Genomic DNA, 21,718 nt, shown 5'->3' with positions numbered 1-21,718 from the left:
TTTATAATTTTAAAAATTCACAGCTGGACACTGAAGTTTAAATTGGAGGTGCAAATTGCTTATGGATGACTTGAGAGAGGTTTAATGTATTTGTTTATCTTAAAATTTGAAATGTAGGAAAAATCCCTTTTCCTGTCTGTATTTTAATGCTGAAAATGGAAAATCAAAAAAACCCTATAAAACTATAAAATCCTGCTCTGTTGTTTGTTCTTGGTCAATTAAGAATAAAGTTGACAACATTGTTGTGAGAAGGGTGTGGAGAAAGGCTGATGACTTTTTCATTCATTCATTTTTTTGGTTTAAAGCAAAATGAGAACTTTTTACTGTTATATCATTTATATAAAGACCTTCTTTGCCAGAATTTTATCAAGCAATATTTTTCAGTACAACTATTATAGCCCTCATTGCTGTAATGTGATACTCTGTTTTGAGAGAGCTATTTTCAATACTGAAAATACAACTAGTTCAACTTGTTAGAATTAATAACCTGGGGGCCAGGTACTAGTCCAGGTTTCGACAGTACTTGTATGTTGCATTATTATTGTAGTTTGTGTTTATAGTTACTGTTGTCACATCACTTTTTATAAATTATCTAGCTTTGTAATATTTGTAGTGCATTGAAAACTGTCCATAGATTTTTTTTAAATAGACTGAACATTGTTTTCTTTTCAAGGATTTGACAATCCATGTGTTTGCCAAAGTTGTTCAACAACAGTTGTTTCAATATAATGTCAATACTTATAGTAGGCTATCTCTGAATATGATGTAGCTTTAAAACTTAAGTTTGGCGACAATAAACAAAAATGATTTTGCCTTTTATACACTACAGTAACTCCTCACTTAACGTTGTAGTTATGTTCTTGAAAAATGTGACTTTAAGCAAAAAAATGTTAAGCGAATCCAATTGCCCCATAAGAATGAATGTAAATAGGGGGGTTAGGTTCGAGCGTGCTGTGTCCTTGCTCCTCCCCCTCCCACCCCAGAGCCTCCCGAATGCCGCGAAACAGCTGATTGCTGCAGGCAGGAGGCGTGGGGAGGGAGGGGGAGTTGCTGATTCAGCTGCCGGTGGCCGGGAGGCGCTGAGCGGGGCATGGAGGGGAGCTGATAGGGGGGCTGCCGGTCCACCCTGGTTCCAAGCCCCCACAGCCAAACAACGTTATAAGCAAACATTGCACAACTTTAAATAAGTATGTTCTCTAATAGATCAGCAACATAACAACGTTAACTGGGACGACTTTAAGTGAGGAGTTACTGCATATAGATATTCCAGATCAGTTTGGATTCTTCAGAAAAATTCACTTCATTACTATATTTACCTTCTTTCTGCTAACCCATAGACTTACTGATTTAACCACTGTGAACATTCTGTATAATTTAATGTATATACTTAACATCAACAGTACAATAATACGTTAAGCTACAAATTTAACCAGAAAGATTGAATTAGAACATACTATATATTTGCAGCTAAGTTGAGCTAGTGTTGCCATTGCATTTAATTTCATTTTGAGAATTAATGAAGTTGGCATTTAAGCTGTCCCACATAAGCGTTTGAGGTTAATCCTTCATCAGGGTTATTTTCACTAAAAATTAAATTATACTGGAACATGATCTTGAGGACTTAGGTGTACATACATATTAAACACAAAGTTGCAGTGGTGATAGGTTAACCAGCAGTGCTGACTGACCACCAGCTGACATGATATTAAACACTGCATACCCTTGTCTACACTAACTGCAGTCTTGGTTAACATAACTCCTCATGGTCATGTTCTGCTACAGCCCAATTTTCTAGTGAAGACAAGCCCAGTGAGGTGGATGACCTGGAGGAGGAGTGAGTTTTCACTTTTGTTGCTGCTACTTGGAGAGTTGTTTCTCCAAATCTAGATTAATAGTACCGCAACACATCTGCTTGCATTGCGATGGCTATATTGTTTTAATGGAAAAAGACGTTTGTAATTTTTATGAACGTTTAAAATTAGCAAAGTATTGTAGAAAGCAAAGAAATTGCAGACTCTAAAATTGTTGAATCAATGATTATTTATGCAACATAACATAAATATCTCTTTTGAGGAGTTCCAAATTCATTTAGGCATTTCAGTAACAGCCCTTTTGCCTAAAGGCAAGGCTGAGAAGATGAGAATCTTCACGATGAGATCTCATTAACAATTTAGAAATGGCGACTGCTGACCATGTTCCGGAGTAATTTTTAATGGTTTATACCTTTTTGTTTTAACACTTACCTCTTTAAAATTTTAGTGCTTTTTTATTTTCTGAAGCTTGATGGAAAAGTGTGTGTGTGAATACACACACATATATATTTGCAAAGGGAAAAGGGTTTTTTTCACTTTTTCAAAGTTCAAAATTTCTAAAAAGATTTTGCTCAAAAAAAAAAAAAAAATAGAGAAATTAGCTTTGGGCATAGGCCAAACATAGAAAATTTCAACCCAAAAGGTGAATATTATTTTGTAAAGTTTGAGTGTGAAAATGGGGATTGTAATAGATACTGGTTTGCTGTCTTTTTTTTTTTTTCTTTTTTTTCTCTATAATGGGTGCTGATTATGCCTAACCTATAGTTCTCTAGCTGTATTTTATTTTTGTCAATCTGAGTTCCAAGAAAAGAACTCAGTAAAAATGTCTAGCCTAGTAAAAATGGATTTAATGCTAAATTCATGCCAATTACTAGAAAGACACAACTGTGTTATAATTAATTGCAGACAATAATCCTTAGAGGCATTTTCACACCAGAGGAGACTTCAAAAAGAACATTCCATACAAAAAGTTTACATAGCCTCTAATGTACCTTATTCCTTTTTCTGTTGTTTTAGGTAAAGTATTTGTATTTAAGATTTTTTTTCTTCACAATCAGGAGAATTTTACTTGATCCTTCATTGAAGTCATAATATTTTGTTTGGCATGGAAAATTGTAATGTACAAGTTTAGAAATTTGACATCCTGTGGAATTAAACAGGAGAAGGAAGCTGATATGTTGAAATACAATAATATTTAGTATTTACAGCATATAAGGCTTGAAAGCTCTTTACAAATGTTAATGATTTATAATCCCATACAAATGATATGGCCAAAGTTTACCAACTTTGATGCCTAAGGTAAGCTGCATACAAAAATAATTGGATTTTTTAAAGAACTACAGAGCACCCATAGGACCTGTTCACCATGCACAACTTCAGTGGGAATTGTGGGTGTTCAGAATTTCTGAAAAATCCATGTTTATTGCCTAACTTTAGTGCCTAACTTTGATTTGTATCCTTTAAAGTAAAAATGTAGTAAAGGGGTGATGAAAAGAGATGGAGTTACTTTTCACTGATATTTGAAAGTTTTCTTCTGACTTCCAGTTATTGCCACGTGTGGGCTGTCTGGCTAAATGTTTAATAATTACCTACATTAGCCATAACGTTCATTTTTTTTAAACCTTTATAGTAAGATATCGCCTCCAAGAAGCCTTGTATTCTTAAATTGTGTTGGTTGGTTGGTTTGCAATACGGTTCATGTTAAATCAATCTAGTTTCTCTGTCAGTATAGATTAATGAGTCTGTATCTGTGTTCTGAGTAAACCAGGCAGTAGCTGAAGTCACTTAAGTACTCTACATTAATTGTTTTAAGAAACTAATTTTGGTTTATAAAAACCCTCTCTCAATAGAGGTTATTGGTCGCAGCTATACATTTATATTTGTGTGACTTATATTTACTTATCTATCTTAATATTTAAATAGAAGAAAGCCTTTTTAGCGTAGTCTAACAATATCACAGCAACTTACCATGTTTGAGCAGATGTTAAGCAGGCAGTAGTTGAATGTTAATTTTGAGAGGGTGGTATGTTTAAGCCTATCTGAAGTATGTTGCATGTGGGCTTTCCAGACTTAGTTACAATGCTGTGTCTCTTGGGAGAATTTTAAAGCTAAACCTCTTTCTTTTTGTCACTCTATATGGACTCTCTCAAGTCAGTATAAAGCAGATCATCCCTAGGCTAAAGCTCTTCAGCTTTTGTTATTGGGCTCTGTAGACTTGTAATTAGGCCTCCTGGCAGGCCTTGCAGGCCAGTTAATGGTCATATGGAGTTTCTATGAGGCAGACTGGCTTTGTATAAATCCTTCGTAGGAATACGTTTATGGGTCACTTCCTACCAGGACCATGCTTTGTCCCTGTGCCCCACGGGCTGACAGGGAGCAGGTTCCCTTGACCATGGACAGCTCAGTTTGCTACTCACAATCTACTCAGCTAATCCCCAGTGTAAACAGAGGATTTAGCAGAGCTTCTGTCACTTACAGTTGCCAAACCACTTGGGTGTCTGTGATTTCTTTCCCAGACTTCATTACTGAAAGAGAAGAGTATAAGGTTTAGCCTTGTTTGTATATTAAATATGCACTATTTCTTTTCAGTAGTTTTAAGAAAAAAGTTCAAGGCATATATATAGTCTTACTAAAAAAAACTGAAATAAGATTAAAACAAATTAAAAGCTGATAGGTTGTGCTATAAAAAATTTGTATAAGGCATCCATGTTTTTTCATAAAATGTAAAATATGGATGCTTTTAATGTAAATATACTGATATGAAATAGCATATGGACATTTTGAACCATTAATCTTACTGTTCACACAAAAGTAGCTCTGAAAAATTTTCTGTAGTGATAAATAAAATTCTCTTTTTCTCCATATAAAGGTGATTGATCTGGATTTTCAAAGGTCTAGAGTTGAAATGGGTAACTGATCTATTTTTGGAATCAGCATTTCAATCTATTACTAAAAGAGCATGCAAAAATACAGTATTTTTATGGTCAGAATTGTTGAGGGAGTTTAAAGGAGACTTCAGAACTGAGCTGTTAATATGACATTAATAATATATGCTAAAAACTGATTAATAGAATTCTTAAGGATTTTACAGAAATTGTTTGACTGAAATTCTGTATGTTTTAATATTTAACTCATTATCCTCTGCTTACACTGTCAGTTTCCCTCTTTTTGTTCTCTGTGGCACATATCTTATATTTTTCTTTTTATTCGTTTAAAAGAATTCAGTGGAAAATTATAAATATACTGGTGATAGCTAGAGTAAAAATGCAAATATTGGAGGATATTTGTTGCATGGTTTTTTTCAGTTGTTTTCATTATATATTTCTTCTTAAGGAAAACAAATCTTTATTTGTCCTAGCCTTATCTATTAAATAAATGGTCAAATATTCTGCACTCTGTGGTACCAAAATAGCCCATGACAGATGTGGCTCAAAGGACCACATACGTAGACTCTATGATTTTAGTCTGGTGGAACTAATAGGATCACTCATTACTTTATAGATCCTTGCTTTTCTTTTCTTTAATGAAAACTGTTTAGTTAAATAGGCTGGCCTTTATTTTGCTCTTTCTCTGGCTATGGAATAGGGCCATGAGGTAGCAAATATGAAAACATTAAAACTTTCCTTTTAATTGTAATTATTGGGAAATTACTGATTTTTAAATACAGTGATGAACTTTTTATGTTTGTAATGGCTTTGTTAGAGTAGTGTTTTGTGTAGCTCTGCGTAGGGGAACATCATAAATCCTTCCTATTTTTTAGCCTTACGTTACATTTTAAAGTAGCACTTTTAGAAGACTCAGTAAATTATGTGTGTATATACAGAGTGTGTAATAGCATATAAAGTATGTTACATATTTTATGGAATTTTAAAATAGTATTGTAAATAATCCAATTGAGAGAAATTGCAAGAACCTGAAACACGTTATATGACTCAAATTTCTTTTATTTCTTGTGCTTTCGGGTAGGTATCTTTGACAAGTGTCTATTGAAATTTTTCTCAATAAAATATCGGTTCTGCCAAGAAACACATGGTGATGCAGAGAACAAATAACCATATAAGCCAAGAATTGCTTTGATATAAGGCTTTAATGGTTTTTTGGATAGCAACTCTTGAGTCAAGATAATGAGAACATGACATAGGGACATATGCAGATAATGAAAGACACATGAACACACAAGGACTGATACACCTCTGTGGGCACAGGCAGGTACAATTTTAAGTTACTTGCACCAGTAGCACAAGCTGCACCCAAGGAGGATTCAGCAGTGCTGCTACTGCCTTCTCCCAGGAATTCCACCAAGAAGATGGCAGCTTTAAACTTTAGATGGAACGCCACAGGACTCCAGGTGGTGAAGGCTGTCTAAGAGATGTGTTGACACCGAGGAGGTGCTCTGATTGCTGTTTCCAGCCCACCCCAGTCTGCCACTCCAACTTTATGAGCTGCTCTGGCTGACTCCAGGTGCCTTTTGTAGCTAAAATCACCTTCCTTCCTCTGTCCAGGTGGACTTTTCACCACTGGGTTCACAGCCTGTGTTGTGCTGCTGGAATAAATGCTCCACAGACTACAAAATTGCATTTTCAGAACTGTCCAAGAAGCAGTTCACATTCTGCTCTATTAATGAGGGCAAACTACTTAAATTCTATGTATTAACCTCAGAATAAAGATTTAAGGTCAGAGCTCATGAAACAATGGAAAGTTTCTCCTGGTGAGTTTGGGCTGCTTCCCTTCATTCATAAAAGTTTCTTCTTTGAGTAGATGCAGTTTTGTATTCCACTTAGGTGTGTGTGCGCCCAGAGTGCCAGAGCCAGAGATTTTTACCTAGCAGTACCTGTAGAGAGGTGGCACTCACACTTCATGGTCATAGCCCCTCCCTGGCTATATGAGGTGGCGCCACCCTGATTCCCATCCCAACCCCCCACAATTCCTTCTTACCCTGCATGGCTGGAGTCAGGACTCTGTGTGGTTTTTCAACTTCACAGTCCTCTTTTCAGTAACTTTTTTCTAGTTGTACTCCTAATATAGAGTTAGTTAGACTTAGTGTGTGTTAGTTGTACTTTGTGTTCCTGGTGATGCGATCACTAGGGTTTAAATATTGTCCATCATGTGTGGGGGCCCTCTCCAATAAAGATCCCCACATGCGGTGCTTGCTGTGTCTAGACAAAGTCCACGTGAAGAAGCGGTATTTGATTTACAGATCATTCACAAAATTGACTCAGGTGGCAAGGAATCTTCATCTGAAACAGCACCTGCTTGAGCAGGTAATGTAGCCTGCTTTGGCACTGAGGCCCTCATCAGATCGCAGATCACCCTCTGATTTGGACAGTGCTGCTGCTTCGTGTCCTGGAGCTGGCACTTCTCCAGAAAGACAGAGGAATTGTTTCCCACACTTGTTTCCCAAGTGTGCTGAGGAAAAGGTCTCATAAGACCAATGAGACAGATCCCGTGGGGACTTGTCTCCCTCCTCCAGAAGGAGCATGGATCAGCTCAGGGTGAAGGTGGATGCACTGGATGGAGCAGGTCCCATCAACTACTCCATGGAACTGCATAGGAAGGCAGAGACCCTATGCTGTTGACTCCCGTTCTGGCCCCAAGGCATCCGTTGACTCCAGTACTGATGAGGATGATGCCAGCTCCAGCTGTTTCTGCACCAGTGACATATCACGCTGCAGCGGACCTCCTCTGCCTTTATGTCCTGACCTCTGTTGGTCCAGGGCTGCATCCTTTTTAGCCCCATTGGCTGGGCAGGCCACTGAACCTATGGGTCTGTCGGCACCATGCCCTGATGTTTCCCTTCCACACTCAGTGGAAAAGGGGCTAGTACTGGACTCGAGAGAAGGGGACCTCCTTAGCACCAGGAATGTCTTCGGTATCCCCGTGACTGGTGCCACCATGTTGCTGTGGCAGCAGTGAACACCTTCCACTTTGGCGCTGTTAGTTACTTTGGTACTGATGCTGACTTTGGGGTTGACACTGCTCCTAGCACTAGAAACAATGGAGGCATGCTTGTTGCCAGTGGTATTGTTTCCATCCTTGGCACCAGCCCCCTCGTCATTCTGGGCTATGGAGGAGTTGAACCAGCTGCTCACACCCTCGGGGCTCTCCCCATTGCTATCCCCCGAAGTCTGGGACTTCTCAGTTTCTGAGTTTGGATCTTACTCTTCCACACTCTCCATCACCTCAGCAAGGGCCATTCATGGAGCACTATAGGTACCACAGTTGGCGCTGGTCCCAGGGTTGGGACGGGGGCCCCTGTCCTGGTGCCTACTGGCCAACAATGCCCTATCCATATTAGTGGTCTCTGTAGAATCCATGGGCTGCTCTTCGGTCACGGAGGTCTCACTCCTCATCTTGCTTAAAGCCAAAATCACCAGCTAGATCTGTGGCAGTGACTATCAATCCACCACAGGTCGAGGTACTGGTGAACCTTCCCCTTGAGGAGCCTCCAGAGTCATCCCAAGTGAGCCCATTAGCCCTGGAGCAGGATCCGGCTCTGGCACAGTTAAGTACCTCATCCTTGACCCTGGGCAATTCCAAGGTGCCAAGCTCTTCCTGCCCTTCAGTACTGAGGATTTCAAGGCATACTAGGACTTGTTGTAGAGCATGGCTACTTCTATGGGTTTTCAAGTGGAGTTCTTGCAGGAGAATACACACAAGTTAGTCATATGCTGCAGTTGTCTGCCCTTGGAAGAGTCACCCTATTAATGATGTGCTCCTTGAGCCTGCTCAAGTCCTCTTGAATATGCCAGCTTTGGTACCACTTGCAGCTGAACGCATGGAAAAGCGCTCCTTCATTCCCATGCAGAGATGTGAGTTTTAATTCCCATCCAGCCCCAAATTCCTTGGTAGTAACCATGGTGACAATAGACAGGGCAGCTTTAAATCCACTGCCAAGGAGAAGGACTCTAAGCGAATGGACCTGATTGGCAGGAAGATTTACACCTCTTCTTCCTTGCAGATATGAATTGCTAATCAGACAAAACTGTTGTCTGAGTATGACTTTATCAATTGGATGGCAATGTCTAAATTCATGGACAAGCTGCCCGAGGCCTCGAGAGGAATTTGGGGCATTTGTCACTGAAGGCTACTTGGTGGCTAAGACTTCTTTGCAGTCTTCGCTGGATGTCTCGGATACTTCAGCCAGAGTGATGTGATGAGTGACCATGAGGAGGTCTTCCTGGCTATAGAATTCGGGCATTGCTCTCAATGTCCTCCCTGGGACGTTGAGGATTTGCCCTTCGATGATCAGGCATTGTTCTCGGATAAAACAGATGAGACTCTGTATTCCTTCAAGGACTCCAGGGCTACCCATTGGGTGTATACACTGGCAGTGCAAAGGCGCCACCATGGTGTTCAACACCAGCAACAACCTCAGTATCATTCACTGCGCATGTTAGGGCAGCCTTTCTGTCTCCCAGGGCAGCCGTACTACCCCAGAAAGGAGCATAGATCCCACAGGAGAAAGCAGTCATGTTCAAGGTTTGAACAGTCCACAAGCTGTCCCATGGCACCTCCCAAGCACCCATTTTGACTCCTTGGTCCAGAGCAGTGTTCCAGTAGTCACTCCCTTCCTCTTCTCTCCCCCCCTCCCCCCCCGTCCATTTGGGGACAGACTGGCTTGATCACCACTGACAGCTGGGTCCTAAGCATCATCAAATCGGGCTATGCCATCCAGTTCCTCTCCATCCCTCCTTCTCACTCTCCCTCCCTGTGCCTCTTTAGGGACCCCCGCACAAGGTATTGCTCCTTGAGCAGATTCACACTCTGCTTGCGTTGGAAGCTTGTGGTGGAAGATGTTCCACCAGATCACCTGGGTCAAGGTTTCTATTCCTGGTACTTTCTGGTGCCCAAATCCAAGGAAGGAATAAGACCCATTCTTGACCTTCGCAGCCTCAACAAATATATCAGGTATGTGAGGTTCCAAATGGTCACACTATCGACTGTCCTCTCTGTATTGTCTTAGAATGACTGGTTTGCTGCCCTGGACTTTCAGGATGCCTACTTTTATGTGGTGATTTTGCTGAGCTGCAGAAAAATCCTTTGATTTGTCATAGTGGAACGCCATTTCCAGTATATGGCACTTCTTTTCCACCTCCATCCAGCCTCACGGATTTTTACCAAATGCATAGCCATCATCAAGGCATAGCCCAGAAAGAAAGAAAGGGATCCATATCTTCGTGTATTCGGACAACTGATTACAGAGCTGCTGATCCAGAGAGGAAGTCCTTTCTCACGTCAACGGCACACTGCGCTTGCTTGAGCATCAGGATCTCATCCTAAACACCGGGAAGTCAACTTTGTTTCCCACTCAGAAAATAGAGTTAATTGTGGCCCTAATAGATTCTACAAGTGTGAGAGCATTTCTGTCAGCTGTTTTTAGGTGACTCACCACCTCTGCAGTCTCAGCCTTCCGCAACAGTTCGGGTGTGCCTGAGGCTTTTGGGCCACATGTCCGCTTGCACTCAGGTGGTTCAGTTCGCAAGGCTGCATCTTCATCCCCTCCAAATGTGGCTCAGGCCAGTTTACAGTCTGACTCCTCACTTCTTGGACATATGGGTCCCTCTTCCTCCACTGGTCATGGACTACTTAGAGTGGTGGAGGCTTCTTGAGAATGTTCAGGACATTCTTTTCATCTGGCCCTTACCAATCAGGACTGTTGTCACCAATGACTCCCTGATGGGCTGGGGAGCCCATCTGGGGTTGCTAAAAGTCCAAGATATGTCATTGGAGCAGGTGTCCTCTCTGCATATCAGTGTGCTGGAGCTTTGGTCCATTTACAAGTGTCACACTTTTTGGGTCCATATCGGGCTCAGTGGTTCACATATTTACTGACAATACCACTGTGATGTATTTTGTGAACAAGGAAGGAGGAGCACACTCCAGGATGCTCTGCCAAGAGGTAATCAGGGCATGGTAATTTTGCATTGTGGCGAGTATCACTCCAATAGCTAACTACTTGCCTGGGGTTCAGAATCACCTTGCGGACCATCTCAGCAGTGTTTTTTTTTTTTTTCCCCCTGAGTCACGAGTGGTCTGCATCCTAGCAAAATTCTCCAGCTCCGGAGTGCAGGGCACTCACACGCTTAAGTGGAATATACATCTGCATCACATCTCGAAGAACCACAGTTACAGTAAGTAACCGTTTCTTCCATGTACTCAGACATTAGAAGAAAGGCACCAGTGGAATCAGAGCCTGGCTTTATACTGGGAGGACTCATTAGAGCTGGGTGAAAAATGCAGATTCAGCAACCACAACATTTGGTGAATTTTCAGTTTTGCCAAATTGTCAGAAAAAAAATCTAAAGAAAAATCCAAATGTCACTTTGACATTTTCTAAATGTTTAGATTTTTCTATTTAAAATGGCTGATTTGAAATTTCCTTTAATTTTATTTTTTTTAAATTAAAAAACCCTTAAAAGTCTCAATTGAAATGAAACATTTAATTTCAGCTCAAACAAAATGTTTTGTTTGACCCAAAACTAATTATTTTTGACTGTTCGATGAGTTGAAACAGATTTTTAAGTTATTTTTGGTTTGACCCAAAATGAGGTTTTTGTGTTTGTTTTTTGGAATTACCTGCAAACTGAAAAATCTGTTCTACATGCAGCTCTAGTGCTCATCACCCGTTGCTCTCAGCAGGTTCCTCTGCTTTTAGGACACTGAAATAGTCAGAATAACAGCGGCTACCGCTTCCCCACGTGATTGGAAATCAGAAGGAGTAAGAATTCCTTTTGGTTTGTCTGCCTGTATACCTGAGGCTTTTTAGGGAAGGGTGAGAAGGGAAAGTGACTGGATGCGAGGTAATAATGACTGCAGAAGGGGAAGGGAAGAAATGGATGGGTTAAATGTCCAAGTTCAGACACGTGCTAGCCAGTGCCAGTAATGAAAGATGCCCTGCCCCATTCTCTGTGGCAGGAGGAGAGAGTGTGTGAATAGTAATTTCATGAACAATCCAGCAGACACCCCTCCCAGTTGAGGATAAAGAGATAATTCTGGGCTACTACCAGAGCTGCTCTCTTGGATATGGCTGGACACTGCTGTCTTTGTATCCTTTGGTTAGTGTATCTGGTAAATTTTTCAAGCCTTTCAATATCTATCTGTAGTAACTTGGAAATAATGTAACATGTTTGACTAATGTGTATGGAGAAAGAAATGAATTTAATTATAGTCTTTTTCACTTTCTAAATTACCAGCAAAGGGGAAAGCAGTGGTGAGGTGTCAGATCGTTAGAACTGTTACTTTTATAGAATATCAACCATCTAATTGAGGGTATTCAGCCATTGTAACCAGAGTTTGCAAGTTGCGTGTTCAGTTAAATTCCCCACTGCCAAATAGCAACAAAAATGGCTTTCTATCCGTCTGCCAGGAGATTACAACTTTTTTCACCATAATCCATGCCTTTGTCACTCTAGACCAGACTCCTGGGATGTGTTCTCTTAAATAATTTAGAAGCTGAAGATATGGCAGCGTGTGGCATTTTTTGAGTTAAGCAGTTACCTTCTTGTATGACACTCGTTCTCTGGGACCTACATTGGCTCTCCATTGACTTCTGGTGGAACTTAAATGTTCATACTGAGCTAAGTGGCCTGGGACATTCCTACCTGAGAGACCACTTCTCTCCCTATTTAATATTTCCACAGCTGATGTTAACAAAGGATCTAGAGCAGGAACTCCCTTGTTATATATGCTGCTAGAAGGGCATTCTCTGCAAGGACTTTGGGATTCACTGCCCCTTTGGGTCTGAAATATCTGGAATGGGTTGACATTTCAGAGACAATGCAAGACCAGTTTGCTTGAGAGGAAATTTAAGGAGGGCTGAGATTGGTTGGAAGTGGGATTTGGTGCAGCTTGGGGGAGGGAATGTGAGGTATAGGAGATTTTGATTTATAATGTGTGCTGACTTGTGGCTGGTATAGTGAGAGGAGAGTAATGTGCGGCTATTTTGGTTTAGTAATTTAATTTCAGTATTTTTATCAGGAATTTTTATATTTAAAACAATACTGTTAGTATGTTCAGAGATATATAAGCTATGTAATTGTCAAAACAAATTAATAAAGTTTATGATGCATTATCTTGTCTCAAATGTTTCACTTAGGTACAAATCCTTTCCCCAGTACTTGCCTTCACATGTGCACAGATGTCCCTAAATGCACTATTTCCACTATTCTGTGTATATGAGTTTGAGAGGAGCCAGGTCGCCATGGGTATATCTACACAGGGATAAAAAACCTGCAGCTGGCCTGGGCCAGCTGACTCACAGGTCTCGAGTTCCAGGGCTGAAAAATTGCTATATAGACATTTGGATTGGGTTGGAGCCCATGCTCTGGGACCCTCCACACTTTCCTCAGTGGTATCCGTAGAGGACCAACTCTGGTGCCCTCTGGAGTGGCCAGCATAAGGGGCGCTGCCAGCCCCCTCCTTCAGTTCCTTCTTACTGCCAGTGTTCGTGCTGGAATGCTCCCCTTGCAAGTGGTTCTCTTTCAGTGGTTCTTCAAACTTTTCTTGCAGTTAGAGATAGTTAACAGTTCCTAATAGTGTTAGTGTACTTTAGTTATTCATAGTCTCCCAAGAGACTTAGCCCAGGGATGGGGAATGCCCTACTCCCTTGGCTTCAAGCCATGCGATCGCTATAAGAAGCCCATGCCAATCAGTGATCCACATCTTAGTTGTTTGAAGTGTCTGGGTGAGTCCCACATTTGCGAAAAGTGCCGTATTTGCAAGGGATTCAAGTCCCCGACCAAAAAGGAGAGAGACATTAGGCTCCGCACGCTCCTCATGGAGTCAGCTTTTGCACCAGCCTCGGAACCGGCACATTCGGACTCAGTGATGAGTACTTCAGCATCGACAAAAAGTGCGCCTCCGGCACCAACTGCCTCCTGGCACCGATCCTTGTCACTGGTACTGGCCTAAAGCACGCCAGGAGAGGGTGCTCCCTTGAGTCCCGTAAGGATAAGGGAGAAGAGGAGCCTAGACCAAGTCAGACCATCTCGCTGTCATTGGAGCGCAGCCACATGGCAACCTCACCTATTGGTCCTAGTCTGCCCCGTGACCTGCCTCCTATCCCAGGCAATGGTAGAGGTACACGGTCCTCATGGTGCCATCGACTCCAGAAGCCTTTCTAGTGGCAAAAGTGCCACCTACTCCACAGGAAGACCTCTCCTTAGGACCTCTCCCTCCCATCCGTTTCTAGGGGAAAGCCCTCAATGGCACCCCTGCAGAAGGCACCCCCACGGCATCATACTCCAGCCCACTCACCAGTACCATGCCAACGATCTCCAGAGCTGCATTTCGAATCATAAACCCGCCGCCAGTCAGCTGGTCTCCATGGCAGCAAAACATAATCTGAGGCTTGGTCTACACTATAGACTTACGTTAGAGTAACTGCTTCACTCAGGGGTTTGGAAAATCCATGCTCCTGACCTAACCCAGTTATACTGACCTAACCGCCAATGTAGACAGCGCTATGTCGATGGGGGAGCTTCTCCTGTCAACATAGCTACTGCCTCTTGGGGAGGTGGAGTACCTACGCCGTCAGGAGAAGTTCTACCATCAGCGTAGGTATCGTCTTCGCTAAGAACTACAGTTGCATAGCTGCACCACTGCAGTGCTGTATGTGTAGACAAGCCCTCGTCCCGTAGCAGATTGTTAACATCAGGGCCGGCTCTAGGCATCAGCAAAACAAGCTGGTGCTTGGGGCGGCACATTTTTAGGGGCGGCATGGCCAGTGCCAGAATGCCCCCACTGCCGCTTCTAAAAATATGCCCCGGCCGCCCTAGCTCATCTCTGCTGCTGCCGCGCGAAACAGCTGATTCGGGCGCCGCTGCTCGCCCTCCCTCCCAGGCTCTCAAACCTGGAAGGGAGGGGGAGATCCCGAGCGGCCGCGGCGCACGAAACAGCTGTTTCGCGTGCTGCTGCTTCCCCTCCCTCCCATGCTCTCAAACGTGGAAGGGAGGGGGAGATCCCGAGTGGCCGCGGCGCGCACACCGCTTCTCCCCTTCCCTCCCTCCTAGGCTTGAGAGCCTTGGGTGAGGAGGCAGGGCTGGGGATTTGGGTAAGGGGCAGAGTTGAGGCGGGGCTGGGGGTGGGGTAAGAAAAAAATGGGGGGGCGGCCAAAATTGTTTTTGCTTAGGGCGGCAAAAATCCTAGAGCCAACCCTGGTTAACATAGTTGTTGATGCGGTTAGTTTAGTGTTTTGTTTTTGTTTTGTTTTTTCTTTATTTTTACTTTGTTTTTAGCCTCTGAGCAAAAATAAACACAAAAATCCCTTAAATAGTATTCTTAGTTTGTGCTTGGATACCAAGGCACCAGCCTCATGGTTTAATCAATGTCTCCAGGTTTTAAAATCTACCCATCCTTTGGAGCAGCTCTGCTTTTAAATGATGGACATTTTAAATGTCTCTTTTGTTGGGGAGGGGTAGGGCATATTACCCAGAAGTGCACAATTTGTTGGCCCTTCTCTGAATGCACTCAAAAAGCCTGTGATGCATGCTTAAAGTTGTCTTTGTTGGCGATATCTATGAAGGGTGCTTCTGATTGAGTCTCTTCCTAGGAAACAGAGTGCTGTTCCCTCCTCAAAACCACAGTCATCAGGTGCTCCACCCACTAAAGAGGTTATTCTCAGAGGTTACTTGGGGGCCATTGAGATCTCATACCACATCCAGGATCTCTAAAAGTTTGTTACAAACATCCTCAGATCAATCAACTACTCCTGCTGTCCATGGAAGAAAAGAGCCCTACTCTAAGTCTGGAACTCGGATTGGTCACCCACTCCCATACTGTCAAGATAGAAGCTAGTGAGTTTCATCCTTCAGATTCTGATATAGTTTCAGCTGTTTAGGTGCCACTGCATAGTGCTGCTCTTCTGGTACTGACTTCACACCAGTGAGCGTTGTTAATTGGTCTTTAGCTTTTGGTACCATTAATGCTGGTATTATCTAACACATCAGGCTTGGGACCAGCTGAACACAAGAAAATTCCCTCTACACCAGCTCTAACATCAGTACAGACTCATTTGGTACTGCTTTTATCAGTACTATTAATCGCACTACAATCACCCTCTTTCAATCATCTTTACTACATCTGAAGATTTGAGGCTCTGACCTGAACCTGTATCTCCTCTACTAGATGTATTGCTTTTGTCTGTTTAAGATTGATACAGTACTGGAACCCAGGGTCACAAAGATACCATTGGATCAGTCTTTTGTCTGTATGTGACATTGAGTGCTACTCAACTTCCTACTATTTAAAAAGAAACCGCATCTCCTGTTGAGAAATTTGACTCTTCTATTTTCTTGTCATCTGCATTTAGTAGAAATCCTTTTCCAACATCAGCTTCTTTTTCACTTATACTGTCTTAGGAAGATGAATTGGGGGAAAAAGTATGGCATTCCACCCCTCTCATTATAGGAGACCAACGTCTGGCAGATCTCAAAGCCCATGGATACGTCCTCCTTTGCACCATATGCCGTATCCTTACGGAATGCAATCATAGCCATACTGTTTTTCATAGACACCACAGTCTCAATATTCTGCTCCATATAATGTGGCTCACCCCATACGTTGCTGATGCAGCCACAAGATCAATCACTATTGGTGTCGTCATGCAGACAGCATCTTGGTTCATTTGATCTGGTATCCCAAAAGAGGTCCATTCAACAATAGAGGAGTTAGCCTTTGAAGGAAGTGATTGTTTAGCTCAAAGACTGATGAGGTAGTACACTCATGGATATATTAGAGGCCAACTCTTTGGTCTGTATACTCTGGTGCACAGGAGAAGACAATTCAAACTTCAGGTGACATCTAGACGAAGGCCAACCTCTTTTTATTTCTTCCAACAGAGTCCTTCTGAAACGTTGAAGAAGAGCTCTTACTATAAAAAAAAAAGTGTTCTTTTTCGACTGTAACATCACATGTTCGACCTAGCCAGAGACAGTAAATTTGACACTGCAGGTTCAAGGACAGATGTCCTCTATCCCACTCCCTACCCTGTCCCTCTTCAGGAAGCACTCTTAAGAAAATCTGCTTCAATGAGAGGTGGACTTTCTGCTTCACCTGGGTGTGATAAAGAAAGAACCTGTTGTAATAATTGGGCCTACAAATTCTCTTAATTGTGAACTTAACTCTAAAAAGTAAATGACAGTTGTTATAGGCTATTGTGACATTTTTATCAACAAGTGTTGATGGGAAAAGGTGCAAGATGGAGACAGACTGAACTAGTCCAAACAAAAAGGCCTACTGATATAACTCAAGGACTGTGTTAAGCACATGCTTGGTAAACAAAAGTGTGGAACCAGAAATCAGTGAAACAAACTTGTCGGAAACCAGGGCTAATTTGTGGACCCAAAAATGTGGGCATGGGCTATTCTGCCCACCATTCCTTTTGAGAGTCCTTAAAGAAAGAGACTTTGGGGAGAAAAATTTGCTACTGGAAAAAGCATCACTATGCTTCTTACCCCGTCGTCTCCTGGGCCACCTTCATCAATTTCTGCGAAATGTCCAGTCTATACCAGGTCAGAGAGAGGGATCCAGATGACATCGCCAACTCTGCTGGCTACAGCTGACTCCCAAACACCACCTGGAATGAAATGGGATCTGACTTCAGCAGCAACAACAGCTCAAGCCCATCTCAACTAACTTCTCTTTTTTCTCCAAAAGGACAGTTATTACCATCTTTGATAACACTGGTCTACAATTTTTGAGAAGTCGTCTGCTTCAGAGATAATGTGCTATTTATTATGTATTTTGATGTGCTGAATTCAAATATGACAATTAAAACAACTGATTGGCTACAGTTTCTAAGATATTTAAGTTTTTACATTTGATGTCTATGTATATTGTGTAGATAGTAGAGTTTTTTAATCATAAATTGTAAACCTAGGTCTTTTCATGTGTTTATGGTTGCTTTACATGATATTTCACCTGTCCTGTTTATGTAACACTTTAAAAATCAGCAAAAGGGTTATATAAATAAAATTTATTATGAAACAAAAGGCAAAAAACTATTATGTACATAGTTTAGTCCTATTCAGTGTCTACTCGGCGCTTCTTGGCTTGTCTCTTGTATTCATTAAATGGAGCATCTCTTGTCACTGTCCAGCAATAGTCTGCAAGCATTGATGGGCTCCATTTGCCCTGATAGCGTTTCTCCATTGTTGCAATGTCCTGGTGAAATCGCTCGCCGTGCTCGTCGCTCACTGCTCCGCAGTTCGGTGGAAAAAAATCTAGATGAGAGTGCAAAAAATGTATCTTTAGTGACATGTTGCAACCAAGGCTTTTGTATGACTTGAGGAGGTTTTCCACCAACAACCTGTAGTTGTCTGCCTTGTTGTTTCCGAGAAAATTTATTGCCACTAACTGGAAGGCTTTCCATGCCGTCTTTTCCTTGCCACGCAGTGCATGGTCAAATGCATCATCTCAAAGAAGTTCACGAATCTGAGGACCAACAAAGACACCTTCCTTTATCTTAGCTTCACTTAACCATGGAAATTTTCCACGGAGGTACTTGAAAGCTGCTTGTGTTTTGTCAATGGCCTTGACAAAGTTCTTAATCAGACCCAGCTTGATGTGTAAGGGTGGTAACAAAATCTTCCTTGATTCAACAAGTGGTGGATGCTGAACACTTTTCCTCCCAGGCTCCAATGACTGTCGGAGTGGCCAATCTTTCTTGATGTAGTGGGAATCTCTTGCACGACTATCCCATTCGCAGAGAAAACAGCAGTACTTTGTGTATCCAGTCTGCAGACCAAGCAATAGAGCAACAACCTTCAAATCGCCACAAAGCTGCCACTGATGTTGGTCATAGTTTATGCACCTCAAAAGTTTTCATGTTGTCATAGGTTTCCTTCATATGGACTGCATGACCAACTGGAATTGATGGCAAAACATTGCCATTATGCAGTAAAACAGCTTTAAGACTCATCTTCGATGAATCAATGAACATTCTCCACTCATCTGGATCGTGAACGATGTTGAGGGCTGCCATCACACCATCGATGTTGTTGCAAGCTACAAGATCACCTTCCATGAAGAAGAATGGGACAAGATCCTTTTAATGGTCACGGAACATGGAAACCCTAACATCACCTGCCAGGAGATTCCACTGCTGTAGTCTGGAGCCCAGCAGCTCTGCCTTACTCTTGGGTAGTTCCAAATCCCTGACAAGGTCATTTAGTTCACCTTGTGTTATGAGGTGTGGTTCAGAGGAGGAGGATGGGAGAAAATGTGGGTCCTGTGACATTGATGGTTCAGTACCAGAAGTTTCATCCTCTTCCTCGTCTGACTCAAGAGAGAATGATTCTGGTGCATCAGGAACCGGCAGTCCTTCTCCATGGGGTACTGATGGAATGTTTGGATAATGCACAGTCCACTTTTTCTTCTTTGACACACCTTTCTCAATTGGAGGAACCATGCAGAAGTAACAATTGCTGGTATGATCTGTTGGCTCTCTCCAAATCATTGGCACTGCAAAAGGCATAGATTTCCTTTTCCTGTTCAACCACTGACGAAGATTTGTTGCACAAGTGTTGCAGCATATGTGTGGGGCCCACCTCTTGTCCTGATCTCCAATTTTGCAGCCAAAATAAAGGTGATAGGCTTTCTTAACCATAGTGGTTATACTGCGCTTTTGTGATGCAAAAGTCACTTCACCACAAACATAGCAGAAGTTATCTGCACTGTTCACACAAGTACGAGGCATCTCTGCTCACTTTGGCTAAACAGAAATGTGTCCCTTTGCAAAATCAAACACTGACAAGAGAGCACGACACTGTATGATTTCTTTGCTGATATAGGGCAATTTGTTCAGCAGAGTGATGTAAGCTTCGTTATGATTGCATCATCCATGACTTCTAGGAATAACATGATGCAATTCATATCATGTATGACGCAATACCAGCTTCAGATTGCATCATTCATTGTTTTGCCAAAAACGCAAGTACTGTTCAAACCCAGTCATAGATTTATTCATAGGTCCAGTCAAAGATGAATTTTAGTCATTTCTGGTTTAAATTGAGATCCCTTCCCTTTATAACTCACTTATCCTCCGCCATTCCCAAGTCCAGGATCGTATATACTGACCCAATAGCATATCTTGAAAACTAGAGCCAATCAACAATTTTAAGCATCATTTTCGTTCTCAGTGATCCAGAATTAGTAAAGTTTGACTACATTTATTTCAGAAGCATTTTGGCTGTAGAGCAGTGTAACATCTAAAAGACTGGTTTAAGATGTAGCAGCCGTGTTAGTCTGTATCAGCAAAAAGAACAGGAGTACTTGTGGCACCTTAGAGACTAACAAATTTATTTGAGCATAAGCTTTCGTGGGCTAAAACCCACTTCATCGGATGCATGCAGTGGAAAATACAGTAGGAAGATATACACACACACACACAGAACGTGAAAAAATGGGTGTTACCATACACGCTATAACAAGAGTGATCTGTTAAGGTGAGCTATTACCAGCAGGAGAGGGGGAAAAAACCTTTTTGTAGTTTTAAAAGACTGTTATGCAAAGGTTTTTTTCCTTGTAAAAAAACTGTCTCCAGCTAAAGGAAAAGGAAACAAGGAATGTTGTTAAAATTAAAGCCTTACTTGAAGCATTTGAAATATAAGGTATTAACTGTTTTTCTTTCTTTTCTGTATCTTTAATAGAAGGTTAAAAGAGTTTGTAATGGTATGTTTTGTTATGGTACTAAGCAGCCAGAGATCTCTGTATACCAACCCCAAACTTTGTTTAACTCTGTCTGTTTAATATTGAACAGTGGTGGGATTATGTTAACTTCTTTGGGCACCTTTATTTCATCTAAATTAATAGAACATGCCTCCCTTAACGCTGGGGCCAAGAATTCTATTTTCCTTATTTCCTAGTTCCAAAGCAAAAGGGAGGTTGGTGCCCTATTCTGGACCTCAGGCATTTCAACAAATTCATCTGTCACACCGGGTTTCAGATAGTTACTCACCATATATCTTCCATAAAAGTCTTTCTCAGGTTATTGAGCATGTGGTCTTCTGCACTTTTTTAACATTGCATGCCAGACTTCTCAGACCCTTTCAAGGGTAGTTTAAGTCAGGCTATCAACCAAGCAGGCATAGCATGTACTTACATATGGTGATACCTGCAGTAGTCCTCTCTTCTATGGTGAAGAACTTCTGTCAGGGAATGTCCAGTCTCCTAAAATTACTCTGATAAGCCACACCTCTAAGAGGAGTTGGGGACGCATACCTGGTCCATTTTCAGACTCACCATCTGTTTCCCCGGCAGACTCCTAATTACATATAAGTATGATTGGAACTTGGAATGATGCATCTGGCATGACAATAATTTCTATCTCTGCTGCAAGGAACAACCACTCAGACAGCATTACAGCAATGTCTTACATCAACAGACAAGGAGATGCAAGATCAGTTCTGTTTTGGGTGTGGTGTATCAGAATCACATCAGTCTTGTAGCTTTGTATTTACCAGGTATACAGAATACTTAGTGGACCGTCTTAACAAAAGAGTCACTTCAGTACATCAATGGGCTCTGAAAGATGATGTTCTCATTTAGATACTTAAGAAGTGGGTAATTCTCTTTATAGATCTCCTTGAAACTAATGGGAACAAAAATTCACATGTTTTGCTTTTGGGGAGGCATAAGCCCAGGCTCCATGTCAGATGCTTTCTTGATCCATCAGGGCAGTTGTATGTTCTGTGCCCCCGCCCCCACCATTCCAGTTAATTCCCCAAATTCTCAGAATGGTAGGACAAGGGCTAGGCCTGATTAATACTCATAGCACTAGCTAGGCCATGGCTAGAATTAGCTTCGGTTCTCAAAGTTGATGCACCTGGCAGTTCAGCCACCCATCATGCGGCCAGCCTTTCTAGACATAATTTCAGAGAACTATAGTAACGTTTGCCACCCAGATCCAT

At 42.0% G+C, this 21,718-nt stretch overlaps 1 protein-coding gene across 1 annotated transcript in view; it reads left to right on the top strand.

The window, feature by feature from the left end:
- The window catches only part of RSRC1 (arginine and serine rich coiled-coil 1), a 337,138-nt gene that overhangs the window by 179,364 nt on the left and 136,056 nt on the right, over positions 1-21,718 (top strand).

Source organism: Chrysemys picta, chromosome 9 (assembly GCF_011386835.1).
Source record: "Chrysemys picta bellii isolate R12L10 chromosome 9, ASM1138683v2, whole genome shotgun sequence".
NCBI lineage: Eukaryota > Metazoa > Chordata > Testudines > Emydidae > Chrysemys > Chrysemys picta.
This window is presented reverse-complemented; position numbering and strand designations above follow the sequence as displayed.